At 45.8% G+C, this 7550-nt stretch overlaps 1 long non-coding RNA gene across 1 annotated transcript; it reads left to right on the top strand.

Moving 5' to 3' along the window:
- The first annotated feature begins 6159 nt into the window (after positions 1-6159).
- Positions 6160-6864, top strand: LOC143563726 (uncharacterized). The gene is made up of 3 exons (XR_013140716.1): positions 6160-6204; positions 6289-6342; positions 6729-6864. It is a non-coding gene; the product is annotated as an uncharacterized LOC143563726 (long non-coding RNA).
- The last annotated feature ends 686 nt before the right edge of the window (positions 6865-7550 follow it).

Here is a 7550-nt window from a genome sequence, read left to right as displayed (position 1 = left end):
AAAAAAAAAAAAAAAAATGAAGGGCTTTTCAAGTCTCCACGTTGACATCAGCCTCTTCATCATCCTCATCCTCGCCCTCAGCATCTGGCGCAGCCTGCTCCTCATCATCTCCAAACTGACCATAGTCAAGTTGTTCATCTTGAATGGAGTCTTCGAGCGCGACAGTGTCAGGAGCGGATCCTTTGGCCACGCCAGAGCCACTAGCAACGCCAGCATTCGCCGCGCCATCATCGCCGCCGCCAGCCCCTTTGCACTCGTCAAGTAATTTCTTCAGCGCGACGAGATCGGGCTGGTCAGCAAGCGCGGATATCTGCAAATCATAAGCAAAAATATGAGCACAAAAGACTTAGAAAATAAGTCAAATCTCATTAAGGTTAAAATACCTGTGCAAGGATGGGAATGGGAGTATTCATATACTTCTCCCCCATCGCGGCCATTTCCGCGCAGGCCGCGTCGCTCTGGTAAGGGTACTCGGATGGGTTCTTCTTCAACATGCCATATTCGTAACCATCCGTGAACCCTTCAGCTCGGCCCACCAAGCGCGCGGCAGCATTGCAATCCATCACCAGGGCCTGAAACTCGTTTGAGTATTTCATCGCGTAAGCGCAACGAGTCATGCCCTGTGAGATCAGCCATTGGCGATCCTGCGCGAGGCCAGCAACAGACGTCTCGAGGGCAGTAACCTGAGAGTTTAATAACTCAACAGTTTCCTTAGTCTTTTTCAGCTCCTCTTTGTCGGACGCTGCTGCCGCCAAGATTTCTTCTTTTTCCGCCCGCGCAGCATCAAGTGCTTCCTGGCTAGACGCTGCCGTCGCCAGGGCTTCATCTTTATCGGCCTGCGCGGCCGCGAGCTCCTTCTTCAGGCGCGCAACCTCACTCTCCAGTGAAGATTTTTCAGTGACAGACTGGACAAGAGCCTGGTCACGCGCCTCCGCCTCAAGCTCCAAGTCACGCGCTCTGCGCGAGTACTTGGCCGCTTCCGCCTCCGCCACCTGCAGCTTCTCCCGCGCCGCCTGAAGCTCATGCCCGCGCTTCACGAAGGCGCTGTTGGCACTGGCTCTGTTCTCACTGAGCTCGGCTTGGAGCTTTTCAGCTCTCTCGCGAGCATCTGAAAGATGCCAAGCAGACACCTTAGCCTCTTGCTTGGCTTCCGCAAGAGCATCACGTACTTTTACTTAATCAGAGCGAAGCTCTTGGGAGGCAGCAAATAAGGCCGACCCAGCAAACATGTGATCGTTGAGCAGGTCGTCGCGAGCGCGGTCCTCCTGGAACCTCCTTTCAGATGGAGGCACAGCATGAGCCCAGAATTCCGCACACACACCCATAGACTGAAAGGTGCTGTCTTCAGTTATATTCCATCTTGGGCGGTAAGTGTGATCGGCTTCCTGCAAAAACAAAGAAACTGTCTAAGTCATCAAAGCATTAAGATAGAAATCCGCGCAGCGGAGCAAAAAAGAACCATTACCTGCGGGGACGAAGCAGAAAAGTCAGCGGCAGCCCCATGAGAAGGCTCCGCCGCGAAACCTCGTGGCGCTGAAGGGCTGGCGCGGGCGCCATCGGAGTCTTCACCTTGAACCTCCTCATCCTCCTCTGAAATAGGCCTCTTCTCCTGCGACCTAGAATCAAAATCGGTCTCGCGGGGAGGGCTGTGCGCAGGAGGAGGTGAGGGAGGTCTAGACGCCGCCAGATCGGCGCGCAAAACGGCCTCCTGCTCCTTACTGATCCCGATGAGGGCAGAATCATCGCTTGCAGGAGCAGGAGCAGAGCCAGCGGCACTGGCGCCGGCGCCAGGAGTGCCGCCAGAAGCTTGTACGCCAGCTACGGCTTCTATGAAAAAATCAACAACAAGAAATGGTTAATGACTAAATCGAAAAGAAAGTCAGAAAATAGGAGCGCAATACGTACCTTGGCGCAACTCCGTTCGCGCAGCAAACATCGCCATGAAGTCCATTCTACCCTTCTTTGAGGGTAAAACGGGGGACTTCGAAGCGACCTCTGGCGCAGCCTCGGCATCTTGTTGCGCTGTCGCCGGCTCTACAAACATTTGAGTAAGACAAGATTCATTAGTAATCCTATAAGGATCGCGCTCATAGAAACATAAAGGATAAGCAAAGTTTACCTGTCGCGGGCGTTTCAGCCGCGCGAAGGGAAGAGGTAGCGGCACCATGCCTCAGGTGGACAGGAGGTCTGCCCACTTTTATAGGCAGGGAAGACAAGGAAACCTTGGTGGTAAACTCTTGGGTTTTCCCAAATCCCCCCGCCTTAGTAGGAGGATCCTGAACAACAGGGGCATCATCCTTCTTCTGCTTCTTACTGGCCCCTGCGCCAGTTTTCCCCTTAGCTTTACGCTTTAGTTGGGGCGCCTCCTCCTCCTCCTCCTCTTCCGCGAGCTCAAGCTCGTAGTTTTCGAGCGCATCTACAATACATGCAACAGAAGTGTTAGCAAAATTTGGCATTATAAAGGAAAATGCATAAGTACAAAGGCTTACCAGGCGCATCGCTGTCGAAGACAAATCCCAGATCAACAGGGATGAACATGTCATCAAAGCGATCAGGGAAACCAACCTCCCCAGCGCCAAGCGCGACGGAGCCACCCTCCATGTGCTCATCATAGGCAGCATGGATATACTCCTTGGTGACTGCACAAAACAAGTCAAATGATATCAGCAAACAGTATTATATTCGCCCAAAAGTAAAGTAGTGAGATAAACTTACGCAGCCCGTCGACTTGGATAACCGGCTCAAGCGCGCTGTCCGCCCACCTCTTGCTCATACCAACCCCCACCAGCGCCTCCTCACAAATGTTCTTGGCGGGGGATGGTTCAGCGGTCAGCTTATTAACCCAGACGCCAATTGGGTTCTTGAGGACACCCACATCCGCAGGCGCAGAAGAAATCGAGCGCATGGTCATACGGATGGGGATCACACCAGCCCTTATGTAAAAGAACCTCTCAGACCAGTCATGAAGGCTCTTGAATGAAACAGTGGAGCACTTCACCTTCTGACTGCGAGGAACGAAGGAAAACCAACTGTCTTGGATCTTGGGCTTGTATAAAAATTGAAAGCGCCGAGGGGTGGGCTCCTCGCGCTGGGGTTTGCACATGAACTCAAAGTGAGTCATGCGCACAAGTCCAAACGGATGGACTTGGGATATATGAATCCCATAAAATTGGAGCAGTGCACCCACAAACCTTGTCATCGGGAGACGAAGGTTGCAGTGGGTGAAAAAATGGCTATATAGGGATATATAGCCGGCAGGCGGGTCCGCCGCCGTTTGCCCGGCTGCAGGCAACATGCAGCCAAACAGGGTGGGAAAACCCTGAGAGGCTATAAGGCTGTCAAGATCAGCCTGCCTCAATTTGCAGGGGATTTCATTCCACCTCTTCACCGCCTTGGTCCTCCCTACCTCCTCCGATGAGCCCTCAGCAGCCTTCTTCCCCTTGCCGGTCTTCTTCAATGTAGACATGACTAACGATTTCTACGGCAATGGATGGGGGAGATTATATTGTCTGAACTATCAGACATACAACTGTAAAATCAAACAAGGGAAACTTATGAAGAACAGATAGCTGGAAGCAGAACAAGGGTAATCGGAATACAAGGAAAGAAAGAAAACAGCTATGAATATTAAACAAGAAGATGAAGGATAAAAAAAAATCAAAGGGCTGGCTTTTATAGGCCCAGGAGAGAGAAATTTTCGTGCTGATCGGACTTCACGCGCCCCCACTCGCAGATATAAGCCACTACGAGCGCGACACGTGTCCCGTTCCCTGTGTGAGGGGACATGAAAGGAAAATATACGGCTGCTGCCAGAGTTCACGCGCCACCACTCGCAGGAACGGACCAGCACGAGCGCGACACGTGTCCCTGACAGCATGTGAGGGGACACGAAAGGCAACTGTAGCACCTCGAGCACACGAAAGGCCTGACACGTCTCCATCACTGACCCACGTCAGCAACAACCAACCACGTACAGAGACGATTCGTTTGCAGCCAAAGGTTAGAACTTCGCGCAACGGTGAATAATAAGAAGAAAACGACAAAACACCTATTAAAAGAGCAAACTATTTAGTCTAACATCTATCTTACCTCGCTCGCGCGAGACAAGACACACATTAGACTGGGGGGGCTTGAAGAGGTATGTACCCGCCTCAACAACGAGCGAGGCGGGTCAACCCACAAGATATAGACAAGAGGCTTGAAATGTCACAAAGCCAAAACCTATGCGCATGGCGCATATCACATATGCTCAGGCATCATATGCCCAGGCACCACACATGCTCAGGCATCATATGCCCAGGCACCACACATGCTCAGGCATCATACGCCCAAGCACACATATGCTCACGCATATCACATATGCGCGTGGCGCATCAGCGCGCGGCGCATATCACATCTGCGCATGAAACATCTGCGCGTGAGAATAAAGAGAAGACCTCGCGCATCCTCAGGATTGGCGCATATCGCGCATGCACATAATCAACCTCGTCCTTATCCAAATCAGGATTAGGGCAACCTTGATTGTGCACGTCAGACAACCTTCCAGAAGGTATCTTTTTAATGAATAAGAATATGCTGATGTTGACAGCTGCCAAATGAAAGATGGACAGCTCAGCATGACACATGTGCTACCACGTGATTACAACCAATGAAAAAGCACCAGGTGTCCCAGAGGACACGTGGCGCAGAGCAATTGGAGGAGGCCAACGAGGCTGAGCCCAATCAGTGGAAACCCTAGCACTATAAATACAGCATCAAGGAGAGACACTCAATCATCCAACAACTGACAGTTACAGCCAGTAACATACTCATTCATTCACATTCAATCATATTCAATCATATTCACTCACAGACAGTTATAGTCAGTTACATTCTCAATCACAGAAATCTACAGAGTATTCAGCTATTAAGCAATACTCTCCAGATTTCCTTACTCTCATAACACTATCTTCTCCTACAGATACTTATTCTCACACTGGAGGGTTACCCCAAAGAGGACTCCTCTGTCCCTTTCTGAGGGGTAAGTTAACGGTGCTGTTCATTTTGTAGGTGGAAGAACACAGATCCAAGAAAACCATCGGTGAAAGAGTATAATCACACCCGAGGAAAGTAGATCGTCTACCAGTGAGTCGATCCACGTTTCTTCACCACCATTAATGGCGGATTAACTAGAAGCCATTTTATTTTTTTAACTTTACTATTATCCTTTTTATTTTGTAAATACACACCATTTTGAAAAAAAATTCGTCCGACGACATCATCCTTCTTAAGGTAATCATCGATATTGTTTTCACGGTAGGTTGTGAACTTTTATTTTGACTTATTTAAGTGTTTCTGGTTGTTTGTTTGAGTGAATCATTTTCGTTTGGAAAATTGTCATATATTTTTCCCTGCTCAATTTCGTTTGTTTGTGAACTTCTAAGGTATGTTCCTCTTCGATTTTTTTCCAAGTTCTTCACAATTTAAAACCAAATTTCTTATTTGTGGACGGGTTTGAAAGTGTAAATAGAAAACCATTGTTACTATTTATTTGTTGGTCGCCAAGTGTTCGGTAAAAGTCCCCAATTATAGCATTAGTAGTGGTAGCTAAATCCATTGGCGGGGTTGGTGATGGTGAATGGTTGATTGTGCACACCTTTTGAAAACTATGTTGTGGATTCCGTGTATGTTAAAGGTATTATGTTGTTTTTAGGTTGTTCATATGACATATATGTCGGTGTCTTATGACAATCTTTATGTGTTGTTAGTTACCACTAACCAGGATCCGGCTGTTTCTAAGTGAATTGCCTTAAACCTGTAACACATTTACAAACTAGGATTAATCTTGGTTTTTCGAATTCTTCGAATTCAATTTAGGCATTAATTATTGTGTATGTGCTTTTCAAATTAACATAGTTTTGTTTTATGAGATGTTTGCTATCTTTCATGCTTTTCGAGATTGCATACAAATTTTTTAGGCTAAATTTTACTTTCTAGGCCCTTTATTTAAGTAACCTATTATGTTAAGACACTTTAAAGTTTACATGTAATTAATTAGACACACATATTGAGTAATGAGAAATAAGAAATTTGGTAAGTTGATCTTAAAATGGGTCAACTTTCGGTAATTAAATTAGACTTTCGGTAAGTTGATCTTAAAATGGGTCAACTTTGTTTTGTAGGTCCTTTGTAGAAGCGCTTTTAATTGTTACAGAAACTTTTGAGGTAATTATTTTTGCTTTATTTAGTTTGTTTTATGCCTATACTTTGTTCTTAATGTAAGTTAACATATTTGTATAATTCAATTAGGTCATACATTACAACTGATTGATGGTTGGTGTTTCAGATTCTCCTAAACAAAAGGTGTTGTCTATTTTAAAGTGTGTTTTACTGTAGTTTATTGGCGAATGTAGCCGATGTTTGGTAGTTTTTATAAAGGTTGTATAACGTTCATGGTCCGGTTTACAGTTAGTGACGGTTTCTTATAGTTTTCAGTATGAACTACAAACCAAACCGTTTGTTATGGTTTGAAATTTTTGAAAACGACGGCCAAAAGTTGAAAAAAAAACAACCGTGAAAACAAACTGATGACCAGCTTGGGTGGCTTCATGGTTTCAAACCGGACCGTAAACATCCCTACTAATAACCCAAGTTTGTGGTATTAACTTACTTATATTCTAATTAGTTGATTTTTGAATGTTGTTTGTTGTAATTAGTTAGCTTTTAATTTTGTATGCTATGATATTTAGTTTATTTGTGCACATATTTTCACATCTAGGATTGCAAAGGAGCAGGGGGGCGGTGGGTGTTCCGAAGAAGGATATGGTTATTTTGTGAAGCTAATGTTGTGATCGTCTCCTCGGTGTTTGTTCATTCCTTTTGTTTATGGAGTCTTGTGTATATGGAGTTGTTGACTTTTAGGTTTTCTTTTATATAAGTCCCCGGCATGATGGTGATCGATACGAGATCCGCACGAATCTAGGAGTGCGGAATCCTCCTAAACTCGTTTATGGTATAGGAGACGAAGAACACGATTACACACAACACATACACACGAATTCAATAAACAGATCTGCAGATCGCTTTATATTTTAATCAAAACACGTTACATACCGAACGAGAAAACATATTGCGGCCGACCCGAGGAGAGCTCTACCTCGGGTCTGCCCACGAGACTCTCACTATTGGTTTTTCTCCAGACAACTTTTCTGCTCTCACTTTCTCATTCTGTTCAATACTTCCAGTTACCTTAACCCTAAACATGACACACATATATATAGATAAACATCTTTGCGGGCTTGGGCTTGGGCTTGATGGCGAAGTTGTTCTAACGTCACCTATATGTGAAGTTGTCCTAACTTCGCCTATGACGAAGTTGGCACCATCCACAACTTCGCCCCAGCTGGTCGGCATTGCATATCGACGGCCACAAAATGCATCAACATTGTCTGTTATATATTTTCTTCTTTTCATTTGTGTTTCGAGTAGGTTTAAAATCTTCAAGTGTTATCAAGATTCTCATTTTTTAAACTTTTTAATTATATTGAAAGACAAATATTTTTTTTGGTTTG

The sequence above is a fragment of the Bidens hawaiensis genome, unplaced genomic scaffold, assembly GCF_021521415.1.
Source record: "Bidens hawaiensis isolate Kalapana, Puna unplaced genomic scaffold, B.hawaiensis_p1.1 tig00021510_1, whole genome shotgun sequence".
Classification (NCBI taxonomy): domain Eukaryota; kingdom Viridiplantae; phylum Streptophyta; class Magnoliopsida; order Asterales; family Asteraceae; genus Bidens; species Bidens hawaiensis.
This window is presented reverse-complemented; position numbering and strand designations above follow the sequence as displayed.